At 34.1% G+C, this 18497-nt stretch overlaps 2 long non-coding RNA genes across 2 annotated transcripts; one reads left to right on the top strand and one right to left on the bottom strand.

Moving 5' to 3' along the window:
• Window positions 1-300: 300 nt before the first annotated feature.
• Window positions 301-5739, bottom strand: LOC135839184 (uncharacterized). The gene is made up of 2 exons (XR_010557547.1): window positions 5295-5739; window positions 301-1166 (listed from the first exon to the last, which is right to left on the bottom strand). It is a non-coding gene; the product is annotated as an uncharacterized LOC135839184 (long non-coding RNA).
• A 112-nt stretch (window positions 5740-5851) lies between these two features.
• On the top strand, window positions 5852-18036 carry LOC135839185 (uncharacterized). The gene is made up of 2 exons (XR_010557548.1): window positions 5852-5946; window positions 17398-18036. It is a non-coding gene; the product is annotated as an uncharacterized LOC135839185 (long non-coding RNA).
• The last annotated feature ends 461 nt before the right edge of the window (window positions 18037-18497 follow it).

Below are 18497 nucleotides of genomic sequence, written 5' to 3' on the forward strand. Positions count from 1 at the left end.
CCTACTTTAAGTATTTATTCCAAAGATGATTCGATATTCCGTATTTTGTAAGATGTTGCTCATGTTAATTGTGTTTTAATGGAATAAAAAGCGCAGATAAGCGTATGTGTTTTCAATCGAATGGTCGAATACCTACTTTTTAAACGATCCACATTCTTGTTAAAATTCTCTGCTCGATGTTAAAAGTGAACACATCCTTATCTGTTGGTTGCTGCATGAATAAATGGAAACCTACTTGATGACGAATGCTCGTTTGTAAAAAGTATTCGTCAACTTATAATTTTTTGCGGCATCAACAAATAGGTAGGTATTATTTTATTGACTTCAATTTCCAATAATTCATAGGTAGGTATAATTAAAAGCTAGCATAAGACAAAGATATCAACTTGCTCTGTTCACAATCACAAGTTGGGTAGGTACCTATATTATTTCGAAAAAATCCGTATCTGTCCACATTTTTGAGATGTACGGATTGGCTGCACGGATTTTTCAAAAGTATGGAAAAAATAATATACATATACGGATTTTTATCTTTATACTTACCAATTTTTTACTTATTTTTATAGAAATTACATGAAAAAAGTAAGAAATCATCAGAAAATGCTGATTATTTTTTTAAATTATGAAATAAATTTAGAAGTCTAGTGTTTTTCATTAATAAATTGCAAATCATCAGAAAATATGTTTGATTTATTCTTGAGTAGCCAATAGGGGTATTCTTCTTGTTCTCCTTCCTCTAGCCAAAAGTATTCGCAAAGTTTTTCATAGGTAGGGTCTTTCCAATCATATATATAATCTCTGTCAGCATAATATATTCCAGTTATTTTGGGAGAGCCGTTCACATCGACGATTAAAAGAGCAACTCTGTCCCTCCGTATGAAAGCCTCATTGGCAAATATACATAAATCCATGTCGTCACACTTGGAATCCATCGTAGCAAAAGGATTGAGTACGTAAGCGATGTAACATAATGTTCCAGCGTCTTCTTGAACAAAAAAATTGACGTTTTTATCTATAAAAAGTACATTTTCAATTTCACCCACAACGGTATCACGGAAATCAACTTTCAAATTCTTTGGCGCGCCGGGGACGGTGACAGGAATGAAGCTGCATATCAGGAGTACAGCCAATGACGAAGAGAAACTTGGTAACGAAATCATTATTACCTGTAATTTGAAACGAAATCGGTTATTAATTTTTTTAATTAGATACATTGAGGAGGGTGGTTTTTAGCATTTTAAAAATGTTTTTCACCTCTCCAGTGGGGTTTGTACGACTTATAAAAATCGTAGGTAGGTATGATTTTTGACCAATGCAAAAATTTGTGTAAAATACCAAACTTTAAAAAAACGAAAAAACATCAAAAATGGGGAAATGATTTGAAAGGCCGAAACTCGTTCGCACACAAATGGGGGAAATGGCCCGAGTAGGTAGAGGTAGTTTGCGCACATAGTATATGCAATTGACCATAGTTCCTAGCTTTTTGAGATTCATTGAATTGGGTCATTACATTGATACAGCACAGCAGAGCTGCAACGTGAAAATTCATTGAATCCAACGGTCAATTATAACCACTCACGTCTGAATATTCACGCCATAGGTACAGCAAGAGACAGATCTGAAAATAATTGGAAACCTTTTGAGGTGTCCGCCTACGATTTGAACGGGACCGCGATTTTTGGAAAAAGCATGGTCTAAAACCCCCAAAACCAAATTTTCAGCTGCCCAAGTTCATATCTCGATATTTGGCGAACGTTTGAAAATTCAGAATTGACTGTTTTTGGTAATTCAAGTATGCTTTTTTCAAAAAAATACGTACCTACTTGATCTGTAAAAATGATCAAAATCTGTCCTTAAACTGATATTAATTACTTAAATCCAAATATCACAATTTCCAGTCATTCTGGAGCCCCCAGCGCAATTTTCCAATTTCTCCAGCATTTTTAATTAGCTTCAGAAGACATGAATATGAAGTTGGGCAGCTATAAATCGAGTTGTGTGTTATGATCGACCTGTTTAACGAATTTATCCACACATTTGAGCAGATTCTGCAGGGGACACTACAAGAGTGGGTTCTTGATCAGCTTTTTTCGAAATAAAAATATCAAAAAAATCAAAAGTTTCTCATTTGCGAGACAATTGTGGAAATTTTTGCGAATCGCTGTATGTATTGAGAACGGATTTTTAATATCTTTACGGTTCAGAAAATTTCCTGTAAAATGAGCCCAATATCATTTTACATACATATTGATACGAATCCCATAAAAAAGATCGATAAAATAACGTGGAACGAAATATTGCTTCGAATTATTACAGTTCGAATAATTTTAAAAAAATTTATTTGGTTCAATTCATCAGCTGTTCAACAAAAACAACAATGATCAAATCGTATAACGAACGATAAATAAAATATGGTATCGTGACAAAAACATAAAGAGTAATGAACTCTGTTTGAAACAAAAAAACAGACATTTCAACTCGCCTGTTGGATATTTCCTACAATTTGATGCGCTCGAAAGCGAATGAAAAAACCCATAAAAAAAATCATTTTTTTGATTTTTGACCTTGACCAACCACTTTGAAAAATATTCAGGTAAGTATGTAGATCACAAATATTATGGCTTAAGGGCACATTTAAAAGAAAATATCATGCCCGCACAGTACAGGGTGGTCCTTATTTTGTCGAAGTTGGAATTTTCTTGCTCCCACCCCCCAAAGTTGTTCCATTTGATGAAAAAATAAATCCTACGAAGTTTCAACCCCCTATGTAAAAAAAAGTGGTGCCAGAATGCCCCCCAATTTTTCAAAAAATTGAAAAATAGAAAATGATGGAATTTTTTAAAATTTTTTATTGTTTTCCATCTATTGTACCCCCATATTCCCCCTTTGAACCAAAACAGCCCCCAGAAATTTTTTATCCCCTCCCCTGTGAGAAAACAGTAATTTGCTATTTTGCCATACCTAGGTATTGGGGTGGAATGGAAAAATTTATAGTCTCAATTTCGCTGAAATTGAAGTGTTGAAGATTGTGAGTTGAAATGACCCTGAAAAAATTTTCAGCCCCCCACGTGCCCCTGCGGTGGAACTGTGGCCCCCAAGGTAGGGCCATTTTGGGAAAAAACCCTGTTTTTTGAATTTAAAAGTACCAATAGCCATTTTTTCCGAAAACAAGTTGCATCCAAAAGGTGCGATTTGAGAAGATGAATCGAATGGCGTAGTCAGTTTTTTGATTTGACCCCCGCTAACCCCTCCAAAAAACGCTTGAAAAGTCGCAAATCGGCAGTTTTTTGCTATTTTAATTGAATTTTAAAAAGTAGAAGAGATCTTTTTTCAAATATTTCGATAGTTAGGGGAGGAAGAAAGGCGGGTAAGGAAGGGGATTAGAATTCATTCAAGTTGGAATTTTTCAGGTCCACAATCCTCATTTTCAGAGACAACTGGAAAAAATTGCGGAAAAACAAAACTCTGAGAAAAAATGGAAGAAAAATTTGAAAATTCAATAAAAAAAATAAGCACCTTGTTTCATTTTTGGAAACAAATTACAACTTTTTTATTGAAGGCACATAATTTTGGCAAAAAAAATTGTGGCTCTAAAAAAAATAACATACTTTATGGCACTTTTGCTAAAAAAGCAGGATTTTTTTAGCAATTTTAACATTAAGTGACATTTTTTTACGATTCTGGCGAAAGAACAAGAATCTTGACCAATTATAGATGTTCTGTCAGAAAAGCAGGATTTTTGAGAATTTTCGCAAATCAAGTGAGAATTTTAGACAATTCTGGCAAATAAGGGGAAATAGTTTTGGCAATTTTGACCAAAGGCAAAATTTTATGGCAGCTTAAAATGAAAAATGAAAAAACATTATTTTTTGAACTTGTTTTGGAAATTGTTTTTGGGAATCTGGGGCCCAAGGGATAGCGCCAAATGAAATTTTTGTAAGAACCAAAATTTAGAAAGTTCTCCAAGAAACAGCTTTTATTCCATGATTTTTCTTGTTGGAATTCAAGGTGGTAGGAAAGTTTTGAATGTGGGGCAGGGGCGCCTTCAAGAAAGGGGGAGAAGTGGAAATTGGAATACGAGCTAAATTCATGTGTTTCAATGTGAAAAGTAATAAACAGTCATAAAATTACGTTGAAAGTCGAGATCGCCTGTATTTTTTCAATTAAAATAGCAAAAAACCGCCGATTTACGACTTTTCAAGCGTTTTTTGGAGGGGTTAGCGGGGGTCAAATCAAAAAACTGACTACGCCATTCGATTCATCTTCTCAAATCGCACCTTTTGGATGCTACTTGTTTTCGGAAAAAATGGCTATTGGTACTTTTAAATTCAAAAAACAGGGTTTTTTCCCAAAATGACCCTACCTTGGGGGCCACAGTTCCACCGCAGGAGCACGTGGGGGGGCTGAAAATTTTTTCAGGGTCATTTCAACTCAAATCTCCAACATACTTCAATTTCAGCGAAATTGAGACTATAAATTTTTCCATTCCACCCCAATACCTAGGTATGGCAAAATAGCAAATTACTGTTTTCTCACAGGGGAGGGGATAAAAAATTTCTGGGGGCTGTTTTGGTTCAAAGGGGGAATATGGGGGTACAATAGATTGAAAACAATCAAAAATTTTAAAAAATTGCATCATTTTCTATTTTTTAATTTTTTGAAAAATTGGGGGGGGGCATTCTGGCACCACTTTTTTTTTACATAGGGGGTTAAAACTTCGTAGGATTTATTTTTTCATCAAATGGAACAACTTTGGGGGGGTGGGAGCAAGAAAATTCCAACTTCGACAAAATAAGGACCACCCTGACGCGCACAGCTTCCAATTTCGGAATAACAACGGTTTGAAATTTTTTTTCGGGCTGTTGAAATATGTACAACTCAAAAATTTCACAAAATGTTGGTCAACATACCTACTTAGATTGAATAGGTAGAGATTTTTCGCGCGAAAATACGATTTTTTTTTTGTATAGTATGGTACGATGGACAGGATGGCCGAATTTTTTTTTAATCTCTCTCTCTCAAAAATAAATACATATTTTCAGAATCCGATCCAAAGACAGAGTCACCGATTGATACTTATTTCACAACTTTCATCATAATTCCATCATTTTGGAAGACATACCTAGCTACTCGTAGCTGGGTAAGTAGAATTCAAATTTTTATCAACCAGAAAGAAATCAATGATTTTGTTTTTGTTTTTTCTGATTACATGACTATTATTTTCATCAAGCATACTAATCGTAAGACACCACCTGTATTGAAATGCGAAGAATGTGTATAAACTATTTGCTTACCCACTTCACGTTTGCTCTGCTATCAATCTGCGAATCTCGTTTAAATTGAATTTGAAAAACCACGTAAAATTTCTTCCAAGTTTGACCGAAAATTATTTCAAAGTAGGTACCTAAACTTACTGAACTCGAGTTTGAATTTGAATGTAACACGTCTGATTGTACATACCTATATGCAAAAACAGAATGGAAATTCTTACAAAGCGTTTATCGTACTTTTATATCAATTATTCCATGAACATTGTACTTACATAGATTGCTGGTTGGCAAATCTTGAAAATTACCTAATTAGATTTCAATAGGAAACTGTTGCGTGAAATTCATTTGAACAATGATAATTGATAAATCATAACGTGGGATAGTAATTACGTTAATCGCAGTGCATTCTTGAGGTCACTTACCCTTGCTCGGGTTACTCACAATGAAAGAAATCGAACCTCTCGCAATATTTAATCAAGAAACGCTTGTGCAATTTTGTTGTACAATGTATGTTCCTACTCAGGGGGAATTTCATCACTTACAGCAAGTACTTAAAGCAGTTTCACTGCGGGTTGTATGTTAGTTATATACATTTGGTACATATATTAATTATCTTTGAAGTTGTGTTAAAAACATTGTGTGGTGTAGATTAATCGTCCGAGTAAAATATAATAAAGTAGGTAAATGTGCAAGTGAAATAAGTATGTATGTACTTAACTAATTTAGCATTAGTTTATCTAAGAATGGTGGCACGCGCGTTTTCATAATCTCCCAAACCTTTTCCCCAATTTTGAAGATTTCTCATTTTTTTTAAAAAGTTGTTGTTTGTTTTAGGGTGTTTAATAATTTTAGGATTATTACAACCATGAAAAGAGGGTTTTAGATTTGGTTTGTTAGGCCGGTGTTTTTTCAGAAGCTAGGGTTATGTCAGGGATGGTCATTGAGTTTGGGTTCATTTGCAGTGATAGTCTCATTGGCTGTGATTCAAGACAAGCGAATAGTAAGGTAAATCCAATAGCCGCCTAAGCCGCCACATATTCACACGATTTTCACTCATTTTGCCTGCAGTTTTTCTCCTATTGAATATTTTTGAATGGGGATGGTATCAACTTGAAGTTCCAGTCTTGTGTAACATGTGAAGCTGTTTGTTTTCATTGAAATAATACGGATTTTTGTATGTTTAAACATTTTTTCAAAATATTGTTTTTTTTTTTTACCCAATTGCCGTCACTCTATAAATCCTGAACTAAGTGGGAATTAATTACCTAGGTACCTATTTATATTCTTCGGAAATGTGAAAAAAATTGTTTTCAAGTGAGAATGTCACTTTGCCAAGAGTCAATTCTTGAAAAAATTAAACTTCGGCTTTGAAATGCCATAACAGTAATTTTAAAAATCACATTTCATTTGAAAAATAGCACAAAAAGTGAAAAATCAGTCAGTGGTGCCACCCGGCGGGGCCAATTACTCTTCTTAACTTCTTAAGTGGTTGAAAATCTGGAAGACGCACAAAAACTGGCTTTCTTTTCTTTATCTGGTCCAATTTTTTCAAAATAAATCACCCCTGCTTCGCTTGAACAGCACTTTAGTACACCTTTATTCTCTTAAAATACCAGCATTTGATGCGATCTGGGAAAAGGTACACAAAGTCGGAAAATTTTTTTTTCGTTGCACATTTTTGAACTTTGAACTTTAAAAAACTCAAATTTGAGAAAAAATTTAATGATGTGAGTTGTGTTCGTTTCACTTATTGTCGGTGGTGTGTGTGTTTCATTTATCTCAGCTCTCAGTTGCTTTGTGAATATTTTATAGTTGTGCACTGTGCTTGATCGTTTTTTTTACAAAATGAACCTACTACTGAATTCCGATGCTTTCTTTATGGAAAATTCATTGATTGTTAAAATGGGACTGAACATTGATGATGATTTCCATCCAATAGTCGCCATAGCCGATGATGAGGGGTTTAAAAATAAATCATTTTTCAAGCTGAAATCTCACGATATATGTCGTTTGTCATGTTGTTGAGGTTGTTGTTGTTGTTGTTGTTGTTGTTGTTGATATTGTTGATTTGGAAAATTCATTTTATACCTCAATTAATTTATTTCAATCAAAATTGAATCGAGTACGATCATGTTTCAATCTTGAAATTGCGATATTTTCGCAATTGTGAAGAAAATGGTTGTATTTTTATTGGAATTTTTCACCTCCTCATCTCTCACCCTCAACGCTACCAAAAAACTAACTCCAGATTCGTACTCTACGACCTCGAAAACATATTAATCGACATGTTACACAATAATATAAGCCAAGTTTGAAATTTTCTTGCTCCCCACGCTTCACCCCCCCCCCCAAACCCTACAAAAAAATTTTAAATATTAAAAGATCAGATTTTTGAAAAAAAAAAAAATTTTTTGAAATTTTGTCAAAAGTGTCAGTTTTGTCAGAGTGGGTCACATATGAGTTGAAGATTGTAGCTTTTAATTTCTGAGAGAGAATGACTTTTTTTGGGGATAATTTCTCAGTCGAAAGTCAATTGAAGGGCTAATTGTGAAAGTCGCCTTAGTCATTTTTTTGTTCACACAACTTTAAACATTTTTTTTTCATATTTCATCAATTTTAAAGGGAAAAATGAGTATTGTAATGCATTCTGGGATAGTTGAAGATGTTTTTTTAATACTTGACCATGAAGATTTTACATTATCACTGAAGCAGGACAACAATGTTTTCATTGATTATGTACAAAAATCACTGCTGACTAAGGCGACTTTCACAATTAGCCCTTCAATTTGTAAAGGTTTTGGTAGCCAATGATGAAGGAGGGAAGGTTAAGGTTTTTGAATTTGAAGCTGTTTTAGTGTTGAAACGAACTTGGCAAGTGGGTTATCAGATTGTTGGAAATGATGTAAGCAGTACCCACATACATTGAGATGAGTTTTTGAAGGGGAAGTGATGGATTAGCTGAAGCCCATGTACAAATAGTAGATTTATTTGTTACTAGTCATTTTCTGAGATTTGGGGGTAGTGCTGCAGCTTCACAGTATGATACTATCGATGGGTGAGGAGTACATGTAGTAAAGAGCTCCAATGCAAATCTGCAAGGAAGAATTTAGAACACTTTTCAAGATATTGGCAGTTTTACTTGAAATTTTTGTAAAACACGGACTTCCATAGCCAATTTTGCTGCCTATGACAGATTTACTAGGTGGTGTGATAATTTACAAGAAGGGTTAGGTACAATTTAGGATTTTGAATTGATTTCATTAAATTCATGAGTTCTGCTGGTTTTTTGTCAAATGTAAGTCCAAGTAATTTGGCAGAAGATTTGAACTCCAAGGAGCGACCTTAGAATTTTAGAATATATTCTAATGTTCTGGGTTAGTGATAAAAGCAGTAGATATACCTCCTAACAAAGTAGGTAGGTAAATGTGCATGTGAAGTAACTAATGTATCATTAGTTTATCTAGAAATGGTGTCACGCAATTTTTTGAAAATTTTTCATTTTTAAAAGTTATTTTGCACCATTTTTGAATGGGTCCAAAATCATACCTATTGATTTTGTAAGTCATGCAAACTCCATTGGATAGCTGAAAAAAAAATGGTTTTGTTATTTCTAAGTAGATATTACAAGAATAAATCTCCACCAAAAAAACAATTTCTCAATTTTTCTTTTAATTTTCGATGTAAATTTCAAGTTTTGAAACTCCCAGTGAAAATAAAATAAAGTAATGGTTCGCAAACCAGGGTTGCCTTCACTTTGGCTATCAAATTTGGGTATACTCAATTTCAAATTGGAAAATTAGGTATGAACAAACCATTAGCCAATCAGATTTTTTCGTTCTTTGAAACTGATTGGCTAAAACTTTTTCCTACAGTCTTTTGAGGTCCCCCTACTACTTTTTATTAAATCCCCTCTCCTTCAAAGATCACCCTCCTCTGAGAATGTATGAATAAATGAATGAATGAATGAGTGAATGAATAAATCTTCATTTGAAGACGTCTTAGAATCCAGTCCTTTTAGGGTCCACAATTTGTTTACATAATTTTTTTTTATAGATTATAGTGACTCAAATGTGCAAAATGTAGGTATAAACCGCAGATAGACAATCAGATTCCAATTAAATAAGTACCTAGGCGAGTAAACAAATATATGAAAAAGATAACATAAGGTGCACTGGTGGAAGTTGGAATTTGGGCTAAGTTAGAAAACTTGCTCTAGCGCCTAGAGGTTTATATGTATTTGGCAAAGTGCCACTAAAGGTGACTTGAGGGTACTACCCCTACTTCATCACGACATAAAAATTTTCGCGATTCAGTTTCATTTTGGATGTCTTTGGTTCAATTGTATTTTGTTGTTGTTTTGAACTTGTTTTGAATTTGTTCTAAAATACAGACTTTCTATTTCTTAGTTTTTCGCATATAGCGGACGAACCGTGCGTCCTAGTGAAAATCTGATGAGAGTGATCTCAAAGAGAATTAAATTCTCTACAATTTTGTTGCTACGCAATTTTTCTAGGACGCTCCGTTTGTGATCTACGCCTCTGCAAAGTTTAGCCTGTTCTGACTTCCCCCAATTGGGGGAATTCAGAAAAGTTTATATTTTATTCCACTGAGCAAAAGCTACTGTGTCAATCGCGCTCAAATTTTCACCATAGGTTAAGAACCCTTATGGGAACCTACATAATAAATTTGATCCATATTGGTTCATTAGAAGGGGAGTAACAGCTGGTCAAAGTTGAAATTGCGAAAAATCATTCTGACTTGCCCCGGTGCACCTTAAGTAAATGTAAAAAACATCTTGCGCAGTAGGCAAGATTAACCGACTTTGCTCTGTTATACAGGAAAATAAACAAACAATTAAACAATTGGTTTTATAAACAATTTGAGCAGTGTAATTTACAAAACAAATACTTACTGAAATTTACCAATTTACCAAAATTCACGGATTTACCAAAATTTACCAATTTACCAAAATTTAGCTATACTTATACCAAAATTTACCAATTTACTGAAATTTATTAATTTACCAAAATTTACCGATTTACCAAAATTTACCGATTTACTAAAATTTATCAATTTACCAAAATTTACCAATTTACCAAAATTTATCAATTTACCAAAATTTATCAATTTACCAACATTTACCAATTTACCAACATTTACCAATTTACCAAAAATTACCCCAGCAATTTACTAATATTTACCTCAGTAATTTACCAGACATTACCCACTAATTTACCAATTTTCCAATTTGCCAAAAATTACCCCAGCAATTTACCAACATTCACCTCAGTAATTTACCAGACATTTCCTCACTAATTTACCAATTTTTTACCATATTTTTACCGACTTTTTTTTAATTACCCCAGTAATTTACTGCCAAAGTTTTTTACCAATTTACCAAAAATAACCCCAACAATTTTACGAAAATTTACCAATTGGAATACCAATTTACCAATAAAAATTACGCCATTAATTTACCAAAACAAAAATTACCCAAGCAATTTACCAAAATTTTCGACCAACTTTAATTACGAGTAATTCACCAAAAATAACTAATCATTTTATTTACTAAAAATTACTAATAATTCACCAAAAAAAAAAAATTATCAAAATTTACTGGCTATTTACCAAAAACTTGATATTTTTTGTTAAAACAAAAATTACACTAAAAATTTTTGAAAAATTTTGATTTCTTATGGCAAAAAAATTTTGGACGGATAAAATTAACAAAAAAATCAACAAAAAACTTTCTCCTGTTGACTCGCGCGGGATTCGAACTCCCGACCTCCGGCGCACCAATCTGCAACCTATACACACCCTAACCACCACATCTGTTTGTTGGGGGTGAGCCGTTTGCGAGATATAAGGGTTTACACAAATTTCTGCTTATCCATAACGTTGAAACACACTTAAATGTTCATATCTCGTAAATGGCTGAATCGATTTCAACCAAATTAAAAATTTCTCTAGTTCAGTATCAAAGCAATATTTTGCCATCATCAGTTTCGACTTAAAGTTCGGAGCTTTTGAGTTCAGCGTGACACAAATTTATACATAAATTGATATACCTATAAATATATATGTAAACTTATCTCGTTTTGCGCCATAGGTACGTCTTATCGTGATCAGCACACTCCAAAACGTCAAGAAAACCCACCCCCGCCCAATTCTTGAACCATCATGACAAATACAATACCTCACTTTTCCGTTTCACGGTAAAGTCGGTAAAAGAACAAATCACAAATTGATAACATTGAAAAAAATAAATAAATATTCTAGGGGGCAGACTCGTAACCTTTTTCTTGATTAACTAGCAAACTCAAAACGTTTTAGCAAACTTGTAACCTTTTAAGGACGTGACTTTTTGATGAGGTGCCATATGAATCTACAAGGCGTGGGAGAATAATTTTTTACGTTCTGTTTGGTGATTCTGGTGGTTGAAGATCTCCTCTTTCACATAGTTAGCGTGGTCAAAAATCGTCTAAAATGAATTTTTGACTGCTCATTTCAATTTAGAGTTGATTATACAGGTCTGAATTTTCGTGTTTCTCAACATTACCCAACATTGATTTTATGGGGAAAGTATGCATCCTAAGAAAAAAAATGCACTGAAGGAAATTGTAGAGCATAAAATTTCCTTTCTGCTTAGAGCTGGTTCTTTTTTGTGGGATGCTTTGTTCAAAAAGTATTTGCAAAAAACATATATGCATAGGACTTGAAAAAAAAAGCTTTCCTGAAAAATTGATGTTTCAGCAATGAGCAACTTTTCCACAGGGTCCCCAAAAATCAAGTTAACAAGTATAACAAGGCCTAGGTGCTTGTGTAGATGTCACTAGTAAGCAACGGGAAACTACTAGTGGAAGCTCAAAAATAAATTTCCATGAAATACGTCATCAACGCGATAGAGGCAACACCAACATAAAGGATGTTAGCCCAAATACCCAATTCGGCATAAGGGTACGCGTTGATTTGTACGCGATACCACCACGAGCGGTTATACGACTCGATGATGATGATGAACTTCGAGTACTATCAGGCCTATGGGGTGACTCATCGAGCGTATGCACAGTAACGAAGTTACAGGTGGAACTTGAGTTTGTATTTTATACAAAACGTTATGAGTTTACCTGTATGCGGCTATGCATAAATATCCATGTAGAAAAAAACTACCAGTAAAGAGCAAGAAAAAACATCAAAAAATCATTAGTAGGTAGTGATTTTGTCATTTTTACCACTAGTAAATTCATGATTACAAATAGTTTTCTACTATTGGTGAAAAATAAATCACTAGTAGTAAAAGTGACAAAATTACTACAAGTTTTTTTATTTTACTATGTAATAGGGTGAGACATTGTATTGTAAATATTTACTACCTGAGGCTGATTTCATGTCTTATCTTTAGTACACATCTGTAATGTACTCATTCTCATCCCTTCATCTCCAAAAACAAAATTTTTTAATCATCATCATCATCATCATTAAGATGATTCTTGTGGGATTTGGAAGAATTAGCTTACAAAGAAACCGCTCGATACTTTATCTAAGAGTATTGAAATTGCATACCTTTACTATTAGTATTTGAAAATACTAAGTAGTAGTTTATCAGAGAGAGCAGCAATGCGTTTTCTTATAAATGATGCGATCTTATTAGTATCAAAATTCAATCAATGATTCTAGCAACTCACTGCCACTCAAACAAAAACTAGTAGTGAAACTCCAGTAATGAAACAATAATGATACTTGTAGTCCGTTTCCAAAATTACTGGTATTTTCATCAACTAATAGTGGAATAGTACTTGTACTATTGCATACTAGTAATAAATATTCCATACCACTAATAAATTTAGAAAAACTAATACCTAGTTTATTTGAAAAAACTACTACCTAGTATTTTTTCAAAACTAATAATATTTTTCTACATGGGCTACCTAAATTATAAGGTCATAAATTCCGATATGTTTTAAGAAAGTGAACATTTTTTTGCATAATATCTTCATCATCTCTGTGAATATCTTCATAAGTAAGCTCCCTTAAACTCTGCTCACTGTCTTCCTCATATTTGGAACACCAATTTATCAAGTGCATGATGGTGATTGGCACTCCACAAGGGTCATGTTGTTCTAGTTGCTTATTTTTGAAAAGTGGAGAATGGGTGTAGGAAGAATATCCAATTTGTAATCTAGTTGGAACTACTTCTTCTCTCCTACTGTTTCTATATGTAGTAATTTTTATATTAGAACAGAGCTTTGTTTGCTGCACATGATATTTTATGGCAGTTGTGTCATTATGATCAATGTGTAAGCTAGCAAGCAGATCTCTGCAACAACAGCGTGAAACATTTTGTAAAAATTTGGATGATCAGGAGAATTTTTAACTTTCTGGTAGGTACCACTTTAACATAAGCTGATCTCTCCTTTGTGATAAAGGAAGTATTCCAGTCTCTGCTTTCGAGTGAATCCATCAAGTATTTCTTGCTGAAGTTTAATGAGCTGATCAATCGTTGAATGATTTTTCCAAAAACAACTCTGGTTAGGGTCTACTTAATCATTGGCTTCTAAATAATTCATTAAACGTTGTGTGGCCATTTTTTACATAGCACACTGGTAAGAGCAATTATTGAACAATGGGTAGTTCTTTGGCTCTTGAGGAGTTTTTCCAGGCTTTAGGATAGGTACAACGATGTCCTCCTTCCAAGAGTTAGGAATACAGTGAGTTTTCCAGATGTTGTTGTATAACTTCAGCACTTGTGTCAGGTTTTCATAGTCCATGTTTTTTCAACATTTGAATGTGTACTAAGGCAGGACCTGGAGCTGAACCCATACGGAAAAATACCATGGTCAACTATAGTATTTTCGCAAACTATAGTTAACTATAGTAAACATGAATTTTTTTCAATATTTTGGGCAATTTATTGGCTTACAATGCCTGAAAACACACAATTTATCAGTCCAATGACAAATTGTGTGTTTTCAGGAATTATAAGCCAATAAATTGTCCAAAATATTGAAAAAAAATTCATGTTTACTATAGTTGACTATAGTTTGCGAAAATACTATAGTTAACCATAGTATTTTTCCGTACGGGAATTTTTTGTGTGTTTTATTGTTCTTTTGAGTTCTGACATTGTGAAAGGAGCATTATAGGCTTCATATGACACGCCAGTGTCAAAGTTATAATTGCCTGTGCACTGTTGAGAGGTGAACTGTAGAGGGAGCTTACTTGAAGAAGCGTTTTCAGAAAATTTTTTGCTAGAATTTCAACAATTTCTGCTGATGAATGCTCAATTTTTCCACAGCTGGTTTTCATGACGTTTATTTGGAGGTGATTTCCTTTTCCTGATATTTTTCAGATCTTATGCCAGAAAGCTCTTGCTGGAGTGATGCTATTTGTTGATGCTAGAAAAAAGTACCATGAGTTTTGTTTACACTCTCTAACAATTCTTCTTGCATGTGCCCTTGCTTTTTTATAGGCTAATAAATTTTCCAACATGGGATACTTTTTATACAAAGCAACTGAACAATTTTTATGCTTGATTATATTTACACAGTTATCATTCCACCACGGAACACATTTTCTTTTTGGAACTTTACTAGTCATGGGAATACATTGACAAGCTGTGTGAAGGATGTACTCAGTAATTTGGGTACATTCAATGTTGATATTGGCGAGTTTGATACCAAAGTACGCGCGCTCTATAGGTCTTGGTTGCAAGCTGTTGGTTATGGGATGATTTACAATTAACATTAGGATAACAATGGGTTTATTGTAAAAGTTGGCATACATCTCGAAAACGGAGCCTCCTATCAACAAACTGATGACCTTGACCTGAAAGAGAATTTTATCCCCTACAATTTTGTTCAAAATCATTTTTCCCCTGGGATACACCATTTGTTGGGAAAGTCAACTTTTGTGTCAAAAAACATGAATTTAACAAAAAAACCAACCATGTTGAATTCATGCTTTTTGTCATCAAAGTTGATTTTCTGGATAAACAGTACATCCGACGATAAAAATAGTTATGAACAAAATTGTAGAAGCTGAAATTTTCTTCTAGTAGAGTGTCATTAACTTTCCCCAGGATGCTTGGTTCTTGAGATTCACACACATGAACAATTTTTCATTTTTTTGAATTTTTGTATGCTTATGCATTAAAGTTGAATTTCTGAGCAAATGGTACATCCTAAGATAAAAAGTGTTATGAACAAATTTGTAGAGAACTAAAATCACTTTTAGATCAACGTCATCAGTTTTTTTGCTAAGAGGCTCTGTTCTAGAGATAAATGCGAATTTTGATAGTGTAAACAACTTTTGGACACCCCAGTATTTCTCATGAAAATGATTTTTGAGAATAATGTACAATTTGTAATACATATATATATATAGGCATCGCGGCAGGCTTATGAGCCAATTTTTCAAAATTTCAAAATTTTTAAAATCATTTTCAATTTCTGTTCTAATTAACTAATTGAAATTCTAATTGCACAGTCATTGAAATATATAATTTATCTGTATCAAGAAACAGAATAAAAAATTTTCTCCAAAAATTTTTTCAAAAAAATTTTAAAATTTTTTGAACTATATTGAATTTTGTGAAAATTGCTTGGTTGTCAAAAAGTCTGAACCACATCAAAATTTTTGGTATCAACAGTATTCCCATAGAACAATAAAATGCAGAAAAATCATTAGTCAAATTTATCATCGTGCATACCCAATTTCAACAGGGCTTTGGGTATGCCGACCAGTACTTCCTATTCTATAGGCCTCATGTTAGTACTACATCTAGCGAACATCTCTGAGAAACATTTGGTGCGCGCAGCTAACTTTGACAAAACTAGTTTGAAACAGGTGGCTGACTTGTTATGTAAGATTAACCTTTACAAAGTGAGCCAGGCTGGTAAACCTACTGGTTCACTTCTTATGCAAGATTAACCCATACATGGGTTCATAAGTGTGCTGTCGTGAACATATATATATATATGGCATCATATGCCTTTCACATCACAATCATCCATATTCGGCAAAACAATATTACAATTGAAGACGTCATAACAAAAAGGACATATGTGAAAAAGTTGTACTTTGTGAAAGAGCTGTTTGAAAGTTTGTGTGCTTGTGAAGAGTGTACTGCATTCAGTAAAATTATAGTACAATCCCTGTACTATAATTTTACTGAATGTGGTACACTCTTCACAAGCGCACCAACTTTCACACAGCTTTTTCTCAAAATACAACTTTTCACTTATGTCCTTTTTGCTATGACGTCTTCAATTTAATAATTACTTACTTAATCGAAAAAACGTCTTAAATCTGTACACCACCATAATCAACAAAGGTGTGTGATAACCTCCTATCCCATAATCAACACGCCACAGTAGCGCTCCTGGTGATATCGAACTTGCCAATCCTCTGAGTGTGGTAGATCCATTGATGTTGTATGTACCTCTTGATATGGACGGCTAGATTCAGGGGTAATTTTTATGTATGTTTGCATCAAAACACCGCAGTTACATGTACCAATGACCTTCATAAGAGAAGAAATGTGGTGTAAATAACAACTGCGCATGTGTCCTGCCACATGTCTCCAGAGAGGCTTGCCTCAAATCTGGCGATTTACACTAGCTGTCCATATCAAGAGGTATAACATCAATGGGTAGATCACATAGATTGAGTGTCATCATCATTGAGTCAAAAAAACTGCTCGAGGTGGTATCGCGTACAAATCAACACGTACCCTTATGCCAAATTGGGTACTTGGGCTAACATCCTTTATGTTGATGTTGCCTTTATCGCGTTGATGACGTATCTCATGGAAATTTATTTTTGAGCTTCTACTAGTAGTTTCCCGCTTGCTTACTAGTGACATCAACACAAGCACCTTTGAGCTAGATGGGTAGTTTAGAGACCTTGGGCTCCTTAGTGTTGACCTCTATAGACGCTCGAGCCAGTTTCAGCTTTTTGATTCCGCTAACGGATGGCATGCATAATCTGTTAGCTCCGCTAATAACTGGTAGTCCCTTGGTGCTTTAGCATAAATTCCAATCTGCCTGCTGAATTTTCCATGTTGGTGAGATTGTGTCTTTATACCTACCTGATTAAAAAAATTAACAAATTTTGCTTCATGTTACAGGTACCTAGGTAATAATGAATACGTTACCAAGTTTCTCTTCGTCATTGGGTGTTCTCCTGATATGCAGCTTCATTCCATTTGTCGCGCCAATAACGTCAAGGCCATGGATTCCATGGGACGACCGAGTGGTATCAAAAATTCATTATAAATATATATTGACAGGTCCAGTTGAAAACGTAATTTTTTGGGTTAAACGTACAATGTTTTTGACGCAAGATGAGTATGGTGCATTGTGTTACATCGCCATCAAGACTAACAGAACCAACGTCAGATATGGTAATACTCCTCAGGACTATCTACCCATGAAAACTAATCTGGACTATATGTCCAAGAAATATCATAAAAGTAGGGATAGGAATTTATGTCAATTTGCTAACACAGCTTTTAAAACGAAAAAAGAAGTTGATCTGTTTTGCATCCGTGTTGGTGGCACCAACCAAGTAACTGCAATTCAGTATTCTGACACAAGAAATATATCCGATTGGAAACACCTCAAATATGGTAGAGTTTGCGAAGGTGACTATAAATAATAGGCTGTAATAACTTTTGAACAGAGCAAGTTGATTTTCTTATGCCTTATGCTAGCTTTTAATTATATGAATTATTGGAAATTGAAATAAATAAAATGATATTCGTTAATGGTGTGAAAAATTATAAGCAGATAGGGTAGTACGTGGTTTTTATAAATGGGCATTCGTCATCAAGTAGGATTCCATTTATTCATGCAGCAACCAACACTCCAACAGACACGGATGTGTTCACTTCAAAACAAGGGTTAGATAATATGGGTGTTCGAGTGCTCTTCAGCAAGATAGTCCATTTTGAGTCTATCACGAGCGCTTCAAAACCCTCATTTTTTACATTTTCTGTAAATTCTGCAGCATTCTGTAGAGCGCTAGAACACCCCTAATATTTTTTTTTTATGCTCACACAGGAGTGCTGCGCATGCTACACGTACATACGTACAAAATAAATAGTATAAACAAATTCGCCTGCAAAACCTATGTTTCGTCATGAATTATCGTTTGAAATTGAATTCATGTGCTTCGTCCGAATCTTGAAATAAAATTGACTCGAAACGTTTGTGAATGATACTTACA

This window comes from Planococcus citri, chromosome 3 (genome assembly GCF_950023065.1).
Source record: "Planococcus citri chromosome 3, ihPlaCitr1.1, whole genome shotgun sequence".
Lineage (NCBI taxonomy): Eukaryota > Metazoa > Arthropoda > Insecta > Hemiptera > Pseudococcidae > Planococcus > Planococcus citri.